At 42.5% G+C, this 24994-nt stretch overlaps 1 long non-coding RNA gene across 1 annotated transcript in view; it reads right to left on the reverse strand.

Moving 5' to 3' along the window:
- Positions 1-377: 377 nt before the first annotated feature.
- LOC138822513 (uncharacterized) overlaps positions 378-24994 on the reverse strand; it is a 38638-nt gene continuing 14021 nt past the window's right edge. Inside the window, exons 2-3 of the long non-coding RNA XR_011370535.1 lie at positions 5575-5662; positions 378-830 (exon numbers count right to left, since the gene is read on the reverse strand). This is a non-coding gene — a long non-coding RNA (uncharacterized lncRNA). The remainder of the gene's footprint in view (positions 831-5574; positions 5663-24994) is intronic.

Consider the following 24994-nt stretch of genomic DNA (forward strand, 5'->3'; position numbering starts at 1 on the left):
AGAGCTATAAACTTGCCTGTGAGTACTGCCTTTGCTGTGTCCTAGAGGAGCTGGTAATTTGTGTGAACATTTTTGTTGAATATCATGAACATTTGATTTTCCTTTCTAATATCTTCCATGACCCACTGGTGGTTCAAAATTGTGTTGTTCAGCCTCTATGTGTTACAGTATTTACTTTGGTGGCTTTTGGTATTGAATTCTAATTTTTTTCCCTTCTGGTCTGAGAGAATGCAGGGTATAATTTCAATGTTTCTGAATTTAGACAGATTTTCTTTGTGGCCTAGAATATGGTCTAATTTGGAGAATGTTCCATGTGCTACTGAGAAAAAGGTGTAATCTGATGGGGCTGGGTCAAATATTTGGTAGATGTGGGTTAAGACTAGTTGATCTATGCAAATTTTAAGATCCGAAGTTTCTCTGGTGACTTTTTGCTGGGTGGATCTATTTAGTGGGGATAGTAGTGTATTAAAGTCCCCCACAATTAATGTCTTTGGATCTATGTGAGATTTGAGAGAAAGTAGCACTTCTTCTGGTGCTCCATTATTTGGTGAGTAGATGTTTTAAATCATAATATCCACCTGAAGGAGAGTTCCCTTAATTAGAATGCAGTGACCTTCTTTGTCAGTTCTCATTGATTTTAATTTAAAGTCTATTTTATCTGACATTAGTATAGTAACTCCCATCTCTTTATGGCGGCCATTTGCTTGATATATTTTATTCCAGCCTTTCACTTTCAGAATGTTCATTTTTGTGGGTAAGTTGTGTCTTTTGAAGAAAGCAGATAGAAGGATATTGCTTTTTGATCCAACTGGACAATCTATGATGCTTAACTGGAGAGTTAAAACCATTAAAATTGTGAGTTAGAACTGAGAGGTGTTTGTCTGTCCCTGCCTTCTTATACATTTTTTGGGGGAGAAGCTGTGCCTTGGCTGTTCTTGTTGTGATTACGTACGTGTTTTGTACTATTTATAATATGTGTATATCATACATAATGTATGTAATACATACTATATCTATAAATATATAAGATATATATATATATATATATATATATATATATGAGGAATTTTGCTGAGTGGCTTCATTCAAATGGAAAAACCGTTAGTGCATTTCATGTGTGCAGCAGCTTGATGAGAGCTGATTTCATTTTACAAATCATTGAGAAGCCAAGGAACCTCCTCTATGCACACAGAATAATAAACAGTAGGGCCAGTTTTCAAGCCCAGAGGCTGGATCCTCAACTACTATACCACCTTGTCAACCAATGCCAATCTAAACAAAGGAGTGGAAAGAAGGGTGCAGCTGTAAGGGATGCAGCTGGTGCTTAATGCAGGTATAAATCAAGGTGTAGACTAAATATGATGCCCTTTTCCACTGTGTTTCTCCTCCTACCAACTCCTACTTTTCAGGAATTAGGTAGTGATTCTTGCATTCAAACCTGCTCTGGAACTGGAGCAAGTGTCAGGCTTGACCACATGCCCAGGAAAAGAATAAAGACTGGACTTTTTTCCCACGCCGCCATCCCCACCCCCTTGCCCTCTGGCTATTACCTTTCATACAGGTAATTTCTGTATGAAAGGTAATTCCTGTATGGATAATTCTCAGCAGCAACGCTAGAGGGTAGTCAAGTTCCTTCTGGCAAACCACCAATGGGCATGTATAGCTTTGAAGCCTCTGACTGGCAAAGAGGTTATGTTTTAGCTTCATGACAAAAATCAGCATGTTAACATTTTGAAGTGTTTGACATTGAGGAAGCACTTACTCCTGCTTAACCCGACGCTTCCCAAAATTATTTGAACACAACACACTCATTTTGTGATTCTTCCTGAATTGGACAGGATTATTCAGGACAGCCTAAGTGGAATGCCCTGAGGAACCCATACTTCCTGCTTCCTGGTGGCCATCCAATGGAATTCCTGGAATTCTGAAGCAGAGAAGCCTCCATTGTGTAATGGACAAACCCTACAGACCCAGCCCACCTCAAGAAAGCAGGTGATCTCCTTTGGTTGACCCTATATCTAGTAACTGGCTCCAAGATGGGCCTCCCCTCCTTCCACCCCACTCTTCCTTTCTTTTTTTATATTTTAAAAGTGCCAAAATACACAGATTATCAATTCAGAACCCATCCATATCCTCCCATATCTAAAGAAGTTAAAATGCTCCATATTATATAAATGCTTCACAAGTAGTATTTTTATTGTTTAGGAAACCCTGAGAAAAAGAAATGCATGTACAGTTTCCTGACAGATCAAATCACTCTCTTAAATCATTGTGATCAAAAGTGAGTTGAATTCATGGATATAGAACGTGTACATGAAGGAGCTAAATGTTTTATCAGAATATTAAAGTCAGATTTATTTTCTATGTATTTGAAACTTATAATGGGACTGTAAGCTGAGTACATCTGACAAATTATACACACCAGGAAAATAAACAGTCTCACAAGAACTACATGACACTGCAAGAGCTGACACCTGAGATTTGCAGAATCAAAGTCTGCAACTTAAATGGCAAGAAATCTTAAAGTTAATTAATTTTCAAAGGTGAGTCTTAAGGTGAGTTTTAGAAGAGAGATTGGAAATGCTTAGCTATGTCCGAGTTCAATATTGAAAGAAGCAAATTCAAAGAGGCACCACCTCTTTCTCATGAGTCATTCAAAAGAAAAGACATATTCAGTTTACAAAATGCAAAAAAAAATCTATTAAAATGGTATAGAATTGTTTGTAATGTCCAGCACACTTGACAATATAAAGAAAATTATTTTAATTCTATAAAGACAGGAGTTCTTATATTAAGCCTAGTGATAAACTCCTGAACTATTAAAGGACTATGATAACTAAATCCAGAGACATTTAAAATGGGCATAATCATATTGCTATTGCTTTCATCAAGAGGAAAGTAAGTCATCTTGAAAACATACATGTGAATTTCTGAAAATTATTTTCCTTTCACATTTTTACACACTGCCAAATTTCCATAATGTGTGTGTGTGTGTGTGTGTGTGTGTGTGTGTGTGTGTGTGTGTGTGTGTGTGTGTGTGTGTGTGTGTGTGTGTACAGAGACTCGAATGCAAAAACACAAGGCCTAAGGTTATCTATTGACTTTTTCCCTCAAGATTTGCACTCTACCCACTTGAACCACATCTCCACTTCTGGCTTTTTGCTGGTTAACTGTAGAAAAGATTATCAGATTTTCCTTTCCAGGCTGACTGAATCTAAATCCTCTGATCATAGCCTCCTTCATAGTTAAGATTAAAGACATGAGCCACTCGTGCCTTGCCATAATCTTTTTATACACAGACACTGAGACATTCGAAATTGTTGAGTAAGAAACTTTACCACAAGGCACTACTTTTCTTGTAACTTTTAAAACTGCAAATGTATCTTGCTGGATTGATTTTTGTTTGAACCTGATATTTTTTACACATTTCACATTGCTTTTGTCAGGGTGAAATAGGAAATAGGCTTGATTAGATACATAAAAAAGTCTTAAAAATCTTATGATCTTTCCTGCCCACCCTGGCTTTGAACCATGATCCTCAGTTCTCAGCCTCCTGAGTAGCTAAGATTACAGGCATGAGCCACTAGCACCCAGCTGAAAATTACTGCTTTAAAAAATGGCAAAACTATTCTTGACAAATATCATGAACAAATGTGGCCCCATTGGGAAGAAGCCCCTTTGCCTCCAACCATTGTCCCATTCGTTGTAAGTGGATCCAACTACAGTATTGAAACCCACCTATGTAGACTAGACTGAAGTGCACAATAATTGCTGTTACTCTAATCAACCATTTTGGGATGCCACAGGCACTCTGCTCTGCCCAGTGCCTTTCTGTTCCCTTCACTCTATATCCTGGGTTTAGGCCCCAGGTCCAATCTTCTCAAAAAGTCATGGACTCTTGTTAAATAAGTCATTACAAGGGATTTCATGCTTTGCTGGCTTTATACTTCATGCCTGGAAAATACACCAATGGTGTATTTGTGGGTGGTCACCTGAATCAAAATTGGAGTACTGTTTCTGTGACAGGTAATAGCAAAATCAACAGTTACCAGAACTTTTCTGCACCCCTCTTCCGGTACCTGATGGAGAACCAAGGCTTCCTCTAACCATCTGGTACTCTTTGGTCTTCAAGATGCTTAAGCAGCCCTCCAGTGCTCCTCCTCTGCTTTCCCAATAGATGTAACCACCATTCTCAGGACTGGAAATGTCTAATGATGAGTATGCCACCAGCTACCCCAAGTGGTATATCCCAAAGCTAAAGGTTTTAAGTCTTGATGTAACTTATTTTCATGTATGGAAACAGAACAATGAAAATTGCTGAATTTTTTGTAAGACAAGGGAATTGAATCTCATGGAATGAGAGTTATATGAGAGAGAGAGAGAGAGAGAGAGAGAGAGAGAGAGAGAGAGAGAGAGAGAGAGAGAGAGAGAGAGAGAGAGAGAGAGAGAGAGAGAGAGAGAGAGAGCTCGGCTAGATGAGGAAGCAAAGGCAAGAAAGGGCAAGGCTCTGATTTCAAAAACTGGTATTTGTGGGGGTGCAAAGAGCTATTTTTGGAGCTGCAAGAATTGTATGCATTGGGTATCATCTCAAATCCAATTCATAATTTAAAAGTTATATTTTATCCAGTATTATGAGCTGTTTTACCTTGTGGGATCAACTTGCAACAAGAAAGTGTGATCTATCATCTTCTATTTATTTGACTGTCTGCCTGGATGTCATCTACATATTTTGCAACCACTTAAACTAAGAACATGAACTCATGTTCTTTAGGATTTGTTTGCTTGCTCACAGCTGACACTCTTCCAACTGAATCAGGCCTCCATTCTGTACTTTGATTAGTTAACTACAGATGGAGTTTTGTGGACTTGTTTTTAGGAGTTTCTTCAAACCATGATTCTCCAGTTCTCATCCTTCTGAGGTAAGATTATAGGAATGGGACAATGGTGGAAAGCAAAGGGGCTTCTTTCTGATGAGGCCACAGTTGTTTACTTGTCAATAATATTTGCTATGTTTAAAAACCCCAGTAATTTCCAGCTGGATGCCAGTGGCTCATGTCTGTAATCCTAGCTACTCAGAAGGCTGAGAACTGAGGATCACGGTTCAAAGCCAGTCTGTGCAGGAAAGTCCGTGTGACTCTTATCTCCATTAAACCACCAGAAAACAGGTGCTGTGGCTCAAGGGACAGAATGCTAATTTTGAGCTGAAGAACTGAGGGACAATGTCAACCCAGAGTTCAAGCCCTATGACAAACAAACATTAATTTTCAAATGCAAGATTATAGTAATGGAGAACTAGTTTTGAAAAGAAAATTCAGGACAGCACCTTGGACCTCAGTTCAAACCTCAGGACATACAAACAGGGACACACAGGCATAACTTCAAAGTCATAAACACTATGCAACCCATCTCAGGACACAAGGCTCTTTTACATAGCTGCTGACTGTTCCTCTCATATACAAGCATCCAAAGAAATTATTTTCTTTTATTATACAGTCTTGGCGGTTTCTTTGAATAATCAATTCAAGGTTGGAAACCATACAACATAGAAGATAAAATAAACAGATGGATACACACCTATAATACTTTCATTCAGGTGTTGGTAGGAAGCTTGGAGGTATGACTCAACTGTGGCTGGCACAGCAAGACCTATGGCAGAACAACACTGAAACATCAAAAATGAATGAATGAATGAATGAATACATTTATTGTCATAGTCTGAAACCTTATGGCCCTCACAATTGTCCTGATCATGATAAGCATCAAAGAAAGTGTTTTTCTTATGGCACACAATGAAACAAGTATACTGATAGCAAGGAGCCTAGCATGGCTGACCTGAGGCTGAGCAATCTGAAATAAGCCAGTACTCTTACCCCTGCAGGAACATTCTGGTGACAAACCAAACCAGTCATTGTTCAAAGTAGCTTGGCCTATAGCTTCTGTAAGCACACTTACCTTGCTGGGCCATTTCCTTCACAGTCTGCAATTGCTGAGAAACTGTCACAAATCTCTAATTTTCTTAGGTTGTTCACTTCCCTGAACATGCCCTTTGCAGAATTACTTCTTCCTAGAAATTTATTCCATACCACTATCTCTCTCCCCATCTAAACTTGCTTACAAATACCATGTACAAGTCTACATTGGGTGATTAGACTTTAGAGGGGGATGCCTCTGTGTAAGAATATTTTACCTTCAATAGCTATATATACAACTACACATCCACATGTGTCTTTCCTCATGGCTATTTCTACTTCCTGTGCAAACCACATGTTTGGGACCAGCCTAGGCAGAAATGTTTGCAGGACCTCAGCTGAGAAATGAGCACATTTGGAGGAATTACTCAAGTGGAGGAACACTAGGAGCACAAGGCCCTGAGTTCTGTCTCCAATATCACACACACAAAAAGGCAGAGGTTTGTTTGGTTTTTTTTTTTTTAGAAAATCGAGGAAATACAGGCTTAAATGACAATATTAAAGAACTGCTATTAACTTAATAGAAAAGATGAAGAATAGTAAAGTTATAAAGAAACGTCCTTATTTCTTGGAGACTTATACTGAAGTGTTAGGAGTGAATTCTTTAATTAAATTTAATTAAATTCTTTAATAGCAACAGTAAAGTGGATAAGAAATAAAACAATAAAATTTGCACAATTTTTAAATGTGCCTGCTGATAGGTAAATATTCCTTATATAATTTTTCTCTACTTCTGCTAGGCTAAATTTTTTTTTTATAATATGTATGTAAACATCTCTAAACATCCAGGAAAGCCAGAGAACACACCAAGAATATTCTTGGTGCAGAGGCACAACACCAAGAATGAGTCTCCACATCTGCAGAACTGGTGTCAAGAAGCTACCGATTGCACAGTGCCAGGGGCAGACACCTCAGCTGGAGCTGCCACCCACATCTGCCATGGTAGCCATCATTAGGAACACTGCCCACTGTCACTGCTGATATCTTTGCCAGGCAAGAGTCTAAATGATCCCTTCCTGAAAAGCCTTTACCTGACATTTCAATTGTGTAGAAAATGAAACAGGCACAGATTTGTTGATGTTAAAATTAAAGTGTATCTTTATCATCAAACACTTTCCAGAGAGCAAAATGCAAAACCATGAGTTAAAAGAATGACCATAAAACATACTTAACTGGTATTGGTATAAGCAATGAAAACATAGATCTAGAAATATAAAACAAAGAATTTAAAAATCTATGTTTGAGAGTAGATTCCTTATATAAGTGCTGAGCTTCTTTGAGAGTGTTATACAACTTGATATATAGCATTATTGGTCAAGAATTAAATTTCACTATTTGAAACAGAACATAAGGACTAACACATGGATACTATTTTATAGCTTATCAAATACTTCTTAAGGTATTAATATTGATCCTTTAATCTCTTTACACAAGTTTAAACAAGAGGTGTGAAGCTTCAACAGTTTTTTGTAAAAGATATAAGAAGATAGCTAAGTGACTAGATATGTTAATCATTAACATTAATAAAATGGCTTTTATCTTAAATAGATACTGCTTTAAAATGTTGATCTTCTCTAAGAATAGGGGACTTGAAAAGCCAAAAAGAATGGCAAATGTAAGACATATATGTACAACAAACACAGACAATTTAGAGACATTGAGCCCTCTGTGGTCTAGTTCTTGCTACTAATAGCCAGGACACAGCCTGCTATAGAACCCACACTCCAAAATGTTACCCCAGTAGTTAAACACTGAGCTGAAGAACAAAATGGCTTCTGACATGGAGCCTCATCATTTTGACCTAGTAAACTCAGACTTCATTCAGAGAAGCTTCCTAGCAATAAGCCACTAAGGACAAGAGAGTCTTGAGCTGAACTAAATAGAAAAGAATGGAGATCAAGGGGAAAAGGGAACAAGAGTGAGATATACCTAAAATGATCATGTGTTCCTGTTCTCTGAGTCCAACCAACTTGTGCCATTGTCCCAGAATAATTATTAATAGGGTCCAATTTTCAGTATTTAAGTAATTCTGATTGGGACAATGAATACCGTGGAGAAAGCCTAGAAACAATGAGAGTCTGAAGATGTGTGCATGTGTGTGTGTGTGTGTGTGTGTGTGTGTGCGCACGTGTGTGCGTGCGTGCTTGTGTGAGTGTGTGTGTGTGAGAGAGTGTGTGTATGTAAAGGCTAACCTTAGCCAAACAGGGCCCAGAAGCCACAGGGAAGAAATTTACTTCATCCCGTGTGTATAAGGGCTCATTGACAATTCATAAGCTCAATAATCACAGGAGTAGGAAATAGTATTTTATAGCTTGTCTTTAAGCAATAAGACAGAAAATGTGAGTAGAACAGGAAAGAATTCAGGTGTCAAAAGGTGTTCTGTCACAGGACTACTAAAGGCAACAGTATCAGATGTAGAGTGAAGGATTGACTCCCACCCTATTGTCCCAGGTCCATACAGATGCCAGACAAATTCCCAGGTATGTTTGTTTGATGTGCCTGAACCCAGCTGTGAACATCCCATGTGAGCTCATTTGAAAGGCACAATTCACTAGACTAGGCCCTTTCATTCATCTCTGCCTCCTTGCTCAGATGAATAGCCAAGCTCCTAAACACAACCTCCAAACTGTAGGAAGGTCTGTGCCCCTCGGTGTTCCTCAATAAAAAGTCCTCACCTATTGACAATTGAGTCAAGCCTATCCCCTTTCAGTCCTCCTCCCTTTTCCCAATATTGAAGGTCTTAATAAGAGCCCGTAGAGGGTCCAATGAGAAGGAAGTTGTACAAACAAATGACTGGGAGTCACCTCTTTGTAAACCAAGTCTGCTGTACTCCTGATTAACTCTACTACTGAGTACTTACATGCTAAGACTTGACATTGAGAGAAGAAAGACAAAAAGCCAACATAACAAAACACTCAGAAAGTGCTCAGAATTGTATGAACATGATCCTGCCCTTAGGAAACTTACAAAATTCACTCCAAAGATTCCCTCAGTAGGTTTATAAGGCACATCTCTAATAACAAGAGGTCTCTGAAAATAGTTGTTCCTTCATAATTACGGGACTGTATCCATTTTGAAGGCTATGGATTATTTTGCTTTTGAGACCTCAATTTATATGCAACATTGATCAGTGACTGACAACAATTTGAACAGAGAAGAATGAGATCTTTAGGAAAAATGAATGTAATACTTTCAGCTTATCACCAGAAGTATGTTGTTAGATCACAGAAAGTGATTTATCGAAGACCACTCTAAAGTCCCAGTAAAATCAAAGGAAATGCATAACAGAATTACCTATTTTGTAATTTCTAATAAAGGAGAGAATTCAAAATTTTAGAAATCCTAGAAACAGGAGACCTGGATGAAATAATTAAGAGTCTGTGGGAAGCTGAAATGCTGAAGATTCTGGACTTCTAAAACCTGCCAGGAAATATGCATACCCAGATTGTCATAGATAAACATTTATTCAAAAAGAATATGGATGGTTTCTCTAAGATATAGCTCTTATTCCTTCAGTAGACATTAATATCCTTTGTTGAAAAGCAGAAACTTTTAACTCCACCCAAGGAAAAGCTAAGCAAAAAAAAAAATCAGACCAATATTAAACACCTATAGACAGGTGAAAATGAAATACTACCCGTTTGTTCATTCCCCCTTAAAAATGTCTGCTGACACCTGGACACTGATGGTTCATGCATATAATCCTAGTTACTCAGGTGGCTGAAACGTGAGGATCATGGTTCAAAGCTAGCATTGACAAAAAAAGTCCATGAGAATCTTATCTTCAATTAACCACCAATAATCCAGAAGTGGGGGTATGGCTCAAGTTGTAGAGTACTAGCCTAGAACAAAAAAGTTCAGGGACAGTACTCAGGTCCTAAGTTCTACCCCAAGGTTGCCACACACAAAAAAGTCTGCTGACATCTTACATGAACCTAACCAGAGAACAAAATGAATAACATCTCTGTTCATTAAGAAATAGGCACGGTGGGGGAAAATGCCCCCAGAAACAGACAATGACCACAAACAATGAAGAAGTTTTTCAAAGCCAAGGATGGGATGGTGCACGTCTGTCCCCCCAAATCCCAGCTACTCAGAAGGTGGAGATCAAGATGATCAAAGTTGGAGGCCATCTTGCACAAAAAATTGAAACATCATCTCAATAAACTGGGTATGATTGTGCATGTATCCCATCTCAAATCCCAGGAAGCTGTGGACAGGAGGATGTTGGTTCTGCCTAGTCAAGACAAAAAACAGGAGGTCCTATATAAAATATAACTGAAGCTAAAAAGGAGTAGAGATGTGTCTCCAGTGGCTGTGTGAGCATGTGCCCGGCAAACTAGTCTTGAGTTCAAACCTAAACAAGATAAACAAGCAAACAAATATGCAGATGGGAAACACATAAAATATTAAATGATTACCTGCTGTAGCATTTGGGAGAAAAACTATCTTCACACTCAGAAGACAAACGTGAAGTAAACACAGATTACAAGGCAAGAGTTTCTATAAGGTCAAAAACAAGAAAGAAAGGAAGGAAGGAAGAAGATAGCGAGAGAGAGAAAGAGAGAGAAGAAGGAAGCAATGAAAGAAAGAGAGGTAGGGAGGGAAGGGGAAAGAGGGAGGGAGGGAGGAAGGAAGGTAGACAAGACTGGGAGCTGGTCACCTCAGCTGCGGAATAAAAAGGTTGACTCTACCATAGCATGGGGTGTGTTTCTGAATGGTTGCTTGCAGTCCTAGGGATTGAACTCAGAGCTCTATAATTGCTGGACGGCCACTCTAACACTTGACTCGTGCCTCCCTATAATCTTAATATGCTTCCCAATTAATGGGATGACAGGCACAATACAAAATTATGAGGTGATCACTGCACACAGCTAAATGTTCTGCCAGCTTCATCATGGGGTGGCCACAAAGTCTATAACACATGGGCCTTTAGGGAACATTTCAGACTCAAACTTCAAAGATATACCACTTGGTATCACAATAGCTGAATATCACCAACATTAAACAAATTAATCATTACTTCTTTACTATCAGAGAAGTAAAAGGACACAGGGAAAATCCTGTTCCTTTTTATGACACTGGGTATATGCCAGTTATTGGCAAACTAGCTGAGCCTCACATTTCCTGCTCAAATCCTTCAAGGGAGAGGTGAGGTGAGCCACAGACTCTCATGCCTTTAACTTGTCAAGATGAACAGGTGGTACCTGGGTCTTGGACTCCCACTAAGAATGGAGTCCTGGGCAGACTTCAAGAACACACTCATCTCCCCCTTCTGGAGTGGCTGGATGTGAGAACCTGGACACTGAGCAAGTATTCTTTTGTAGCAGGAACAAGTTGGAACTTTTTGACACTCATTATGAGAGGCAAAGAGAAAAAAAACTCTAGGTTTTCTTTTTTTTTTTTTTTTTTTGGTCGGTCGTGGGGCTTGAACTCTGGGCCTGGGCGCTGTCCCTCAGCTTTTCAGCTCAAGGCGAGCACTCTACCACTTGAGCTACAGCGCCACTTCCGGTTTTCTGGTGGTTTTATTGGAGATAGGAGTCTCGTGGTCTCTCCTGCCCGGGCTAGCTTTGAACCGCAATCCTCAGATCTCAGCCTCCTGAGTAGCTAGGATTACAGGCGTGAGCCACCAGCACCCGGCTCTAGGTTTTCTTAAAATCAGGAGAAGACACAGTTTTTTCTGGTCCCTTGTTGTGTACTTTTACTTCCCCACACTGACAAGAAGGTCCACAGAGCCAAGCATTTCCCATGCTATTTCCCAAATACTGCATGTTCTGATGAAACTGTTTCTATAAACATCACTGGAGCCATCTGCAAGCAGTGAAAAGCATCTTCAATGACCCACAAAGTGACAAGTGACAGAGCTGGAGACATAGCACAACTCAGTCCTGACTGTCCTAAAAACTTAGGGCAAGCCATAAAGGGGCCTATCCAATACCATTCCACCAAGGACTCAGAGAAACCTGGTATTTCCTAAGTGACAGAGCCATTCCATCTCCTGTCCTGGGACTACTTAGAAACCCTACTCTAAGGGCCACAGAGCTGTAACTCCTGTGATAACCTCACCCCCACAAGTTTTGTGCTCTTAATAAGGCTAAGAATATTTCTTATTGGGAAGGTGATGACAACAGATCAGCTAAGACTCTGGGAGAGTTGTCAAGTCAATGGGAAACCTGGTGAACCAGAGAGAGACCGTGGCTGTGATGAAAATAAAAAGAAAATACACTTTTAATGCCCTTCTTTTAAAGGTGTTAGTAGGTATATGCTAAAGGTAAGATAGACACACATGCTTAGAGACATTTAAAACATTGTACATTAAGGTGTTGGTAGTGTTCCATCCTTTCTGCTGAGATATGGAATTAGTTTTTCATCATGCTTTATCTCTATTACACACATTTTCTACAATGCACAAATTGTATTTATTCTGAGGAATGTACTACTGTTTTACTTATATGAATACAAAAAAGACTCATATCTATGCAAACACTCTCAAGAGTTTGTGCCCTATTTGTAAAGTCTTTGTAGCAGTTTTGATTAAACCCATCACACCCACAGCTAGCTCTGTTTTAGAGCCCCATGGGAACCATGATCCTTCAGAACTAGAGAAGACAATGAGCCATTGTTCCTCCTTTCAGGCCAATACTGTGGCTCCAAAACTGCTATTTATCCCTTTATGAGTAAGCAAAGAAAACAGGCTTCATAAATAATTTGATGTTTCAGCACTTTCTTCCAAGACAAGCATGCAGGCTTCACACAAAAGACAGATTTAGTAACTAACTCAAAGAGCTCGGCTAACTGAACAAGGAGCTTTTGATGCTGGAACTCAAATTGCACTAGTGTAATAGGATCTGATTGGGGCTAACAGGAACCATTTAGTATTAGACAGGCAATTTGGCACCAAGGAACCAAATAGAATAGTGCACAGCTTGCCAGGGCCTCAGACTCTTCCCAGAGACCACCAAAGAAGATCTCATCCCCCAATATTCAGAACCAATATTACCTTCCTGTGAAGACCTAAATATTTTTCATCTATTTTTGGTATGAACTCAAGCTAACCAATCCTTCTTCCATGTGCCCTCTTAACTCACTTATGAATCACCTACAGTAATTGAGCACTATGTCTACTACTGTGAGTACACAGAGCAGTTCTGTACTGGGCGCCATTAGGTACTCACTGAGTACTCACTCTGAAGTCCTCAATGCTCCAGGGTAACAAGGAAGCTGGACTTGTAGGCTCCAGGCACCACATCCACAAGTATGCACAAATGAGCACTAAAGGGCTGATGAGATTGTCAGGCACCCTAATGCAGCAGCTGTGTGCATGCTATGCTCAGGCTTGAGTTCCCTAGTAAATCAAATGCCCAGAGGGGTGACTGGTCTGGAGCTTCTTGGAGATAAGTTTACCCCCAAGTGAGATAGGGTTCTCAGCCATCAATCAGGAGGCCGGGTTAGTATACCAACACACAAGAGACAAGGAACATTCAAGCCGAGCCCATACTCTCTGCAGCCAAGGGTGCCATCCAGTAAAGCCAGAGGCAGGTAGCAGAGGCTCTGACACAAAGCCAGATTGGAAGCACTATCTACCACATAGACAGACCTCCTTAGGACAAGCTTAGAGAAGGATTCTGTTTCTCACACTCTCTTCTCTTCCTCCTGCCTTCCTTGCCCAGATGAGGGAATCACAGCATCACCTTCTCAGCAAGACTTCCAAGTGGATCTCATAGACACAAAGCAAGACCATCAGGAAAGAAAACCATCCCAATTTCTCAGAGGAGGAAATGCAGGCTGAGGCCTGGACATGTTTATAGGAGACACATCTGGTACCTGATGTTGGCCCTGCCTTCAATGCCAATATTCATTGCCCTGCACTGCACTGTAGAAGCTATAGGAGTCTTCTACAATTACAAGGAACATCTGGGATTCTGGCACATGACCTGAGCCACTCCTGCTTGACCTACAGCTTCATATCTCCCCTATTCTCCATCCATCCATTCAAAGCAAGACCTGGGAACTGGGAGAGGTTAGCTCTGTCTTCTATTCTGCCTAGGCTTTAAGAGCTACTGAAATATCAAATCCCCCATGAGGGCTGGGTGCTTCATAGATAAAGTCACAAGAGAGCCAGGCCTCCAGAAAGGACATATCTAGGTGGGCCAGGGGTATGCATATCAGGAGCACAATGTGTCTCAAGCAATGCAGATCTCTCCTGAGACCTTCCTAGAACTAGTTACTCACAGAAGACCAGGGACCTACACTTTGGGGTCACCCAATGCCTTTTAATGGTCCCTAAACACTTCCTTACAACTCTATACATCCACCATCTCATTTGCACTCCAAAACTCCACACGCAACCTCATTAAGAGTCAGTAATTGGTGAGAAATATTGATACTTCAAATTAATTGTGTTATTAATACTATAACCAATCATAGGGTCCTAAAATAACTCTATTTTCTCTATATAAACTATACTATTAGTGCCATTAAAAAACAATTGCAAATAGACTTGTACTATATGTGGGCAAAAAAAGCAATTAAGTGAAACTCTTGAAAACTAAATGTATAACCAACAGCATATTATCAACATTTACATAATTCACATTAAAATAATGACATCCTAAAATATATTACTTTTTTTGAGGGGGGTCCCGTCGTGGGGCCTGAACTCTGGGCCTAGGCGCTGTCCCTCAGCTCTTCAGCTCAAGGCTAGCACTCTACCACTTGAGCCACCACGCCACTTCTGGCTTTTTTCTTTTTGCTTATATGGTGCTGAGGAATCAAACCCAGGGCCTCAGGCATGCAAGGCAAGCGCTCTACCACTGAGCCATGTTCCCAGCCCCAAAATATATTCATTTTAAGGGATAGACTTATCAATAAAATATTACATACCTGGCTGGGAAGTTGGCTCAGTGGTAGAGCGCTTGCCTTGCATGCCCGAGGCTCTGGGTTAGATTTCCTCAGGATCCCATAAGCAAAAATAAAAAAGCTGGAAGTGGCGCTGTGGCTCAAGTGGTAGAGCACTAGCTTTGAGCTGAAGAGCTGAGGGACAGTGCTCAGGCCCAGGTTCAGGCCCCTCGATGGGACCCCCCCAAATATATATATATATATATATTATATATTATATATTATATATATTATAAATTATATAATATATATATATATATTACATTCCTTTTAATACTCTGCTACAGTATCTCAGGGAAATAAAATGTAGGTCTATTCATCAACTAAATACACAATCCTTTCCCATTAGCTTTTATTAATAAAGGAACTACAATTCAGTCATAAATAGGCAAATTATTACATGATTTGAGGATTAGGATGAAAAATTTGATACATAGCAGAGGTATATGATGCAGTAAAACCAGCTGGTTTATATTTTGGTCATGTGTGAACTGCCCATAGAGTAAAAGGAAGAACTTTTAGTGATGGAAGTTAAAATAAACTCTATTTTGGAACTTATTTTTCAAGAGGAAAAAGGGAAAGTATTTCAACAGAATTAAAGAGTACCAGACCCAATGAAAGGCTCCTTAAATCATGGAGGCTCTATGTTTGCTGTGTAGAAACCTCACCCCTACTTTCCCATAATCCCTCTTGTAGAGAGCTGCGAGAGGCCGCACCTGGAAGATGGTGCCGGTTTCCGCCCTCCGCCTTCCCGATGGCGAGTGCTCTCGTGGTAAACAACTCCTGATATGGCTAAGGCAAAGAATCTGGCTTGCTTCCGCGCACCTGAACCTATTGGTGGTTCCCACGTGGCGTATCAGGGTTGGCTACCCAGCGGGTACTTAAGGCTGTGGGGAATTCTCCCCGGGGTTGGGGTCAGAAGAAGATTAAAAAGGTCCTGAATAAACTGCGGAGAGAAGAGTCCGGTGTCGCGTCGTCATTACCGGCCGAGGCGGTAGCGACACGTGGTGGCCCGTACGGGGACTCAGCCACAACCCCAACGAGGACTCAGAACTCTCTGTGGTCAGGGTGGTGCACCGGTAAGTTCCCAGGTAAAAGGGGAATCCGCCACAAGAGCGGGGATAAGTCCCCAGGTAAAAGGGGAATCCGCCACAAGAGCGGGGATAAGTCCCCAGGTAAAAGGGGAATCCGCCACAAGAGCGGGGATAAGTCCCCAGGTAAAAGGGGAATCCGCCACAAGAGCGGGGGGATTTTTGCTCTTCTCGGTAGATAAAGAGAGAGTGAGAACCCGGGGCTAGTCAGTAGAGTAGCCAAACGTGAAAGTAAAAGCTTGTTTACCAGCTTTAAATGTTTGAAACATGGGCGCTTCTTTTTCGCACCCAATTTTTTTGGCTCTCAATGAGCTACTGCACTCAAAAAAGTTAAAAATAAAAAAGAGTACTTTAGAGAGATTTTTGAATGAATGTGACACCGTTGCCCCATGGTTCGCTGTCTCTGGAAGCCTCACGGTGGCCTCTTGGGAGAAACTAGGGAGGGACCTAGATTTTGCCTCTGAACAAGGAACGCTTAAGAGCGGAGTGAGACCAATATGGAAACTGATAAGTGGCTGTCTCGAGGACCAGCGTTGCAGTGAGGCGGTAGAGAATGGTCAGGCCGCCTTAAAAATGCTACAGGAAGAAAGATCAGAAAGGGCAGACAGCGAAAAGGAGGAGAGCAGGGGGGGGTCATGCCCTGATTTTGCCGAACTAGAGACCTCTGAGTCTACAGACTCAGAGGAATTACAATCAATCATAGAACAAATAGAAAAAACAAAGATAAGAAAGAGGAGGAAATGGAAGGAGAGAGAGGACCCAGATAAAGACAAATGCACGCCCTCCGTGCACCGCCCCACACCTTCGGCCCCTCCGCTCTATGCGGAGGACCCTGGAAGTGGCAGCCCCGGCTGTTCTTTCAGCCCAGGAGTGTGGAAAGCGGTCAGAACCGAGTTACATCTAGCCTGTCCAATATTTCAGGATCCACAGGGACAGCGGTATCATGAACCCTTAGATTTTAAGGTGATAAAATCTTTAGCTGAGTCTGTGCGGACATACGGAATCACGGCCTCCTTTACTGTAGCCCAGGTGGAGGCCCTAAACAGACACTGCATGACACCCGGTGATTGGAGTGGGCTCGCACGAGCTTGTTTGAGCCCAGGTCAGTATTTAGATTGGAAGGCCTTTTTGATTGAATTTGCTAGTGAAGAGGCTGCGGCCAATCAGGCTGGGGGAAACCCAGCTTGGGACAGAGATATGCTGCTTGGACAGGGGAGATTCGCCAATCAGCAGATAGGCTACCCGGTTCAAGTTTATGAACAAATCAATAAAATTGGCATAAAGACATGGAAGGCCTTACCAAATAAAGGCGAGGTGAGTGGCAATCTCACCAAAATCCTGCAGGGCTCTATGGAGCCGTTTTCGGACTTTGTTGCTCGTATGGTTGAGGCCGCTGGCAGAATTTTTGGTGACCCAGACGCAGCCATGCCATTAATTAAACAGCTTATTTACGAGCAGTGCACTAAGGAATGCAGAGCCGCCATAACCCCATATAAGAATAGGGGACTAAAAGCATGGATGAAAGTATGCAGAGAGCTGGGCGGACCACTAACTAATGCTGGATTAGCTGCTGCTGTGGTGCAATTAACCCAGAAGAAAGGAGGAGGCTCAGGTGCGTGCTTTAGATGCGGCAAGATGGGACACATAAAGCGTAATTGCCCTGAAAGAGGAAGTGTGATAGAAACAAGAAAGGGACAACAGCCTAAGCGGCTTGGGCTGTGCCCTAGATGTAAAAGGGGGAAGCACTGGGCAGTTGAATGCCGATCTATGAAAGACATCAACGGTCGAACCTTAACGCAGGCCCATTCAAAAAACGGGCAGCAGGGCCCCCGCCCTCAGGGCCCGCAAATATATGGGGCAGTCGAGAACCAGGACAGGAACCCAGAACAGTGGCCGACCCTCCGGCACCCCAAGGACCACGGAGAGCCACTGCGGGCTCAACAGGACTGGACCTCCGTGCCACCACCAGACTCGTATTAACTCCCCGAATGGGGGTCCAGTTAGTTGACACAGACTTCCAAGGACCCCTTGAGCCTGACACGGTGGGATTGTTGATAGGGAGGTCATCCACAATTCTGCGGGGCCTTAAGGTGCATCCTGGTGTGATTGACCCAGACTATACTGGAATTGTAAAGATTATGGTTGAATCTCCTAAGGGAATTTTAGCCATCTCCCCAGGAGACAGAATTGCTCAGCTTTTGATTTTACCCAGTTTACATGACCATTTTGCGGCTCAGCCCAAGCTAAGAGGAAAAGGGAGTTTTGGATCCACGGGAACAGACTTAACATTCCTGTCTCTTGATTTGGACCAAAGACCAGTTCTAGAACTCAATGTTGATAATAAAAAAATTTTGGGCCTTTTGGATACTGGGGCAGACAGGAGCATTATTGCCAGAAAAGATTGGCCATCAGGATGGCCTGTACAAGCGTCCTCCCAAACCTTACAAGGTCTGGGATATGCTAAGGCCCCTGATATGAGTGCGAGACAGCTGCACTGGAGTGATAAAGAAGGACATTCTGGTATAATACAGCCTTATGTGTTAGAGCTCCCGGTTTCCTTATGGGGCAGAGACCTTATGAAAGAAATGGGATTTAAATTAAGTAATGACTATTCCCCTGCATCACAGGACATGATGGTGCGTATGGGTTATCACCCCAGTTTTGGACTGGGTAAATTTCTACGAGGGAACAAGGAGCCTATTAAAGTGTACCAGAGAAACCACAGGCAGGGCTTGGGTTTTTCCTAGGGGCCACTGGGGGAGGGATCCCCATATCCTGGAAAACAGAGGAGCCAGTGTGGGTGCCTCAGTGGCCACTTTCCTCTAAAAAATTAACTGCCGCCAGGACATTAGTACAGGAACAGTTAACCCAAGGACACATTAAACCATCAGTATCCCCGTGGAATACACCCATTTTTGTTATTAAAAAGAAGTCTGGAAAATGGCGTTTATTACACGATTTACGAGCCATCAATAACCAGATACAAATTATGGGCCCCGTGCAACGAGGCCTACCTTTGCTTTCTTCCCTGCCGGCCTTTTGGCCCATTATTGTGATTGATATAAAGGATTGTTTTTTTTCCATTCCCCTGCATGATCAAAACAGTGTGAGGTTTGCTTTTACTATTCCCTCCTGCAATCATGAGGAGCCAGATAAAAGATATGAGTGGGTAGTTTTGCCTCAGGGGATGGCCAATAGTCCTACTATGTGCCAACTTTATGTGGATAAAACTCTTGCCCCTCTTAAACAAAAATATCCCAAATTAAGATACATTCATTATATGGATGATATTTTACTAACAACAAAGAGTAAACATATGCTGGAAAAGGCGTATGTGGATTTAATTGAGATGCTAAAGCACAGAGGACTGTTTATAGCTCCTGAAAAAGTACAGCAGGACCAGGTTATAGATTACTTAGGAGCAAAAATATGTAAAAATTGCGTTACTCCACAAAAGGTAGAGTTGAGAAAAGATAATCTAAAAACCTTAAATGATTTTCAAAAATTGTTAGGAGATATTAATTGGGTTAAAAGCTATTTAAAGCTACCAAATTATGAGTTGAGACCCCTTTATGCTATATTACAAGGAGACTCTGCTTTGGATTCTCCTAGACAGTTAACCAAAGAGGCAAGAGAGACTTTACATAAGATAGAAGAGAGATTACAAAATGCCTGCTTACAGAGAATACAGGAAGACAAGAGTATTACCCTGTGTATACTCCCTACCTTGTCTCAACCTACTGGGTTGTTGTGACAAGAAGGCCCGTTGTTTTGGATTCACCCGAAAATATCACCGGCCAAGTCCATTAAATATTACCCTACTGCTGTGGCTGGTGTTACACTCTCTGGAATTCAACAATGCTTACAGTATTTTGGAATTGCCCCGTCTATCATTATAGTTCCTTACACCAGCCATCAAGTTCAAACTTTGTGTGCTACTATAGATGATTGGGCTATTTTACAATGTAGCTTTACTGGACAAATAGACAACCACTTTCCAAAACATCCCCTTTTGGGGTTTTTCAAGGAACACCCAATTATCTTTCCTAAGGTAACGGCTTCTCAACCTATTGTAAGTGCCCCTAATATATTTACTGATGGCTCAAAAACGGGATGTGGTGTATACATGGTTGAGGCACAACGACCGGTACAACACCAGTTTCAGCCCGGTGCTCCTCAGATGGTAGAGTTAAAAATTGTTATAAAAGTTTTTAAAGCATGCCCGTTTTCTTTTAATTTAATATCTGATTCTGCTTATGTTATTAATGCTCTCAAGGTTTTAGAGGTTGCCGGACCTATTAAGAGTTCCAGTCCGGTTGGTCCATTGTTTCAACAGTTACAACAGTTGATTTGACAGAGAAAATCATGCTTTTATCCCTTACATATTCGGGCTCATACGGGCCTGCCAGGACCCCTGGACAAAGGAAATGATGTAGTGGATCAATGGACCAGACAAGAATGGATATTTATTAACTCTGCCTTAGACAGAGCCAAAACCTTTCATAAAACATTCCATGTTAATACAAAGGCACTACAACAAAAATTTCAAATTTCTCGAGCCGATGCGAGACAGGTGATATTAGACTGTCCTCGATGTGTAATTTATCAGCATCCGCCTAGTGTTGGGGTTAATCCCCGGGGTTTGCTCCCGCTAAAAGTTTGGCAGATGGATGTGACTCACATCTCTGAGTTTGGACACCAAAAATATGTACATGTGTCTGTGGACACCTGTTCAGGTGTTATACATGCCACGCCCTCGGCTGGAAAAAAGGCACGCAATGCTATTGCCCATTGTTTGGAGGCCTGGGCAGCCTGGGGAAAACCTTATCAACTTAAGACTGACAATGGACCTGCGTACACAGGACAACAGTTTGCCTCCTTTTGTCATCAAATGGAGGTGCAGCTTATACATGGTTTGCCTTACAATCCCCAAGGCCAAGGCATTGTAAAACGTGCTCACCGCACGATAAAAGAGTGCCTACAAAAACAAAAGGGGGGAATTGGCCATGGCCGTACCCCAAAGGAAAGACTTTCTCTTGCTTTATTTACTATTAATTTTTTAAATTTGGATGCTCAGAGTCAATCCGCAGCAGATAGACATAATGAACCTTATGGCCCAGCAAAAGGGATGGTAAAATGGAAGGATGTCTTGACAGGGCTCTGGCGTGGGCCCGATCCCGTACTGACATGGGCACGAGGCTCTGTTTGTGTTTTTCCTCAGGACCAACAAGATCCGGTGTGGGTGCCTGAACGCCTCACTAGAAAAGCCCAGTGTGAAGAGGCACGAGATGCGGGGGGTGATGGTCCTCCTGCTCATCTTTGCGATGGTGCAACTGGGAAGACCAGTACCGAGATGGGGAACCCTGTCTGTGTTCCCGAGACCGATGCCCGTATGACATGATGCATAACTGTTTCCTTGATTACAGCCTCTTCGGGTTCTGGTGCCGTGACTGGTGTTGTGGCAACTGCTACGGGTTGCGGCGGCCAAAGTGTTAAACCTAAATCTTCTATTGCTCACAGGCCTACCTCTGTGCGTGTATCCCCCATTTTTGTTCATTGTGAGTATGGAAGAACTTACCTTGTGCATTAACCCAATGCTGGAATGCCTCAAAGTTTAAATATGCTTTAGTTACCCGAATGCCTCGTTGAGTGTCTGTGCCTGAGGATGCTCCTAATGCTATTGACCTAATCATCTTAAGGAGAGGGGCTGGGAAGTTGGCTCAGTGGTAGAGCGCTTGCCTTGCATGCCTGAGGCCCTGAGTTCGATTCCTCAGCACCACATAAGCAAAAAGAAATGAAAAAAGCTGGAAGTGACGCTGTGACTCAAGTGGTAGAGCGCTGGCCTTGAGCTGAAGAGCTGAGGGACAGCGCCCAGGCCCAGAGTTCAGGCCCAAAAAAAAACCTATTTAAAAAACGCTACAAATTTGTCTAAACAGTTGTCTAGTTATCTTTTAGGTAATTGAACTGGGGAGTTCGACAGCCTGATGGAACAGCTCAGGATTGCCATCGTCGTGGTGAACTCGACCCGAGTGGATGCCGGATTGGCGGAGGGGTTATCTTCATGGATCTCCACTGCTATGAATCATCTTACAGAGGGGGCGGGTTTGGGAGCCCTGACAGGCCTCCTGGTGTTAGCCTCCTTGGTATGTCTGTGGTGCATTTACCAAATTAGAGGTTCTCAGCGTCGCAGTACAGCCATGGTTATCCAAGCCTTTACAGTCATTGGAGCAGGTCAGTCCCCCTAAGCGTGGCTTGCCACCCTAAAACAATGAACACAGATTGCAAAGCCAAAGTACTGCAGTCAAGAGGCATGAGTTTTGCCCTCGAGGAGAGCATGTTTGATTGCACACGGGTTCGATTCGCCTTTTCCCGTCCTTGTGAAAAACGAATCAATGGACAGGCTGAGTCATCCCTAGAGAAGGCGCCCTCTGGGAAAAGGCTTGTATACAGTCCTTGCAATTGCACAACAGGGATCAGACCTCTGTTCTCATCTGTGTTCTTTAAACAAAAAAGGGGGAACTGTAGAGAGCTGCGAGAGGCCGCACCTGGAAGATGGTGCCGGTTTCCGCCCTCCGCCTTCCCGATGGCGAGTGCTCTCGTGGTAAACAACTCCTGATATGGCTAAGGCAAAGAATCTGGCTTGCTTCCGCGCACCTAAACCTATTGGTGGTTCCCACGTGGCGTATCAGGGTTGGCTACCCAGCGGGTACTTAAGGCTGTGGGGAATTCTCCCCGGGGTTGGGGTCAGAAAAAGATTAAAAAGGTCCTAAATAAACTGCGGAGAGAAGAGTCCGGTGTCGCGTCGTCATTACCGGCCGAGGCGGTAGCGACACCCTCTTCCTAGAAATGATTCAAGAATTCATAGTACTTTTCCAACTCTCTCTTTCCCAGCTCTCCCTTTCCCAACTCTCTGTCTTTCCCAGCTCTCTCTTTCCCAGCTCTCTCTCTTTTCCAGCTCTCTTTCCCAGCGATCTTTCTCACTTCTCTTTCCCAGCTCTTTCCCAGGTCTTTCCCCGGCCTTTCCCAGCCGCGTGGAGGGCCAAGATGGCCTGGTGCCAGCCAGAACAATGACTAAACCTACCCCTTACCTGAATACCAAGTGCTTGGTGCTGTTCTTACTCAGCTACCTCTTTTTAAAAATCTAACATAAATGGTGTCGTGACTCGGATAAAGGGCTTAAAGTCAGGATAGGTGGGATTCCTCTCTGTTTTTTTTCCTCTTTTTTCTTTTTTTGCTTGTTTTTCCCTTTTTGCTCTGAGGAATACCCACAGTTCTGATGGCCTTTTGCGAATTGGTCTGTCTGCTGTGGACACATCACACCGATACCATTACTGGCCTTCACATCCACGTCCACACCACTTCTCTACTCTGGTGAGTGAAATTACTCTCTACAATTCTCAGTTGCTCAGTCTCTGTCCAGACATGGCACCATGCCAGAGAGCTCCTACAGCCTTTAGCTGAAAGGCCGCTCACCTCTGAAGCCGAGGATGCTTGGTTTTGGGACATGGCCTTTTTTCTCTAGAGGGCTCTTGGGGAAGTCAGGATTCTGCTTCTGCCTGGTGAGCTCTGGGGTGCTGTGAAACCCCTTTGAAATGCCTCCTGCACTCCCTGGAAAGCCAGAGAGCCTAATTTTTTGTCATTCTCAGATGTACACACTTTTTGCTACTTCAATGGTAAATGGTCCGAAGTCAGTTTAATTTCAGGCTCTCTTTGCTCTCTCTCTGCCATTCATGTCCACCTTCCCTATCTCTCCACTTCTCTTTTCTACAACATTTTGGCTTGTGCCCTGAAGAGTGTGATGCAGGCTGGGTCCTGGGGAACCCCTCCTCTAGGTTCCCTCTCAAAGGCTAGCCAATGTAGGCTTGATGTATTTGTTCAGGGTTTCTTTGCATTCTTTCAGAAATTCACCGTCTTTAGTTCGCCATCTTGGCCACATTGTGACCCTTAAACTTCCACCAAGCTTACTACTCCATCCATCTATTCTAAGGTGTCTTGCTAATAAGTTGCTCTTTTTCAGGCCCTGGTAAGTGAGGCCCAACCATCTGATGTGCTTTGTTACCAAAGATGTATACACACTATTGTCAATGCTTGATAGGAAATGTACTCAGTATCTTGCCCATGTAATTGTAACCCCTCTGTACAGTATTTTCACAATTAAAAAAAAATTCAGGTTTTGAGTTTTGCCTTTTTTGTTTTATGTTGAGTATTCTACTACTGACTACGTGGTTTTAAAATACTGGGCCTATCTGTGCTAAAATTTTCATCACATCTAACAAGTTTAGTCATTGCAGAATATTTGTTGGTCAATTCTTGATAAGGACCAGGTAAGCTCTATTCTCTATTCTATTTGATCTCCTTGTTGACTTATTTGAAATAATAAAGGGCCTTTGTGGCAAAGATTGCAGTTCAAAGCCAGCCTGGGCTGAAAAATCCCTAAGACTCCATCTCCCAACTAACCTGCAAAGAGACAGGTTGGAAGCATGGCTCAAGACTCTTATCTCTAACCAGCCAAACACTGGAAATGGTACTGTAACTCAACGTGATAGAGCACTAGCCTTGAGCAGAAGTGCTCAGGGATAGTGCCCAGGCCTTGAGTTCAAACCTCCTTGAATACCAACTGTGACAAGCCATCCCAGCAACGAGCACCTAGACTCAGCCAGTCTGGGGAACAAGGGACCATGGATAGGTGTAAGAGGAGATGTTGTCAAACAGCTGCTTTGTGCCTGCCCTTTCAAAATTAACCACAGTTGGGAGGTCGATAGAAGTAAGAAGCCTGCCCATCCAATGTCTATACCGGTCTACGTATTAACTGAACAGGAATTTATATTCTTGTCTTTGTCACTTGACTTATCCTCTACCTAGTCGCCAGATGTCATAAGTAGCTAGGGACATTTCGACCAACATTTTCAGCCCCAAGTCCTTCCTCTTGCCATTTATTTGCTCTCTAGTATTTTTTTCCAGCCCCTCAATGCGTCATGAGACCTCTCCAGAGTTCACCTAAGAATTCACACCACCAAGGGACAGCAGCTGCTCACT

This window comes from Dipodomys merriami, unplaced genomic scaffold, assembly GCF_024711535.1.
Source record: "Dipodomys merriami isolate MVZ:Mamm:240054 unplaced genomic scaffold, mDipMer1.0.p SCAF_1115, whole genome shotgun sequence".
Classification (NCBI taxonomy): Eukaryota; Metazoa; Chordata; class Mammalia; order Rodentia; family Heteromyidae; genus Dipodomys; species Dipodomys merriami.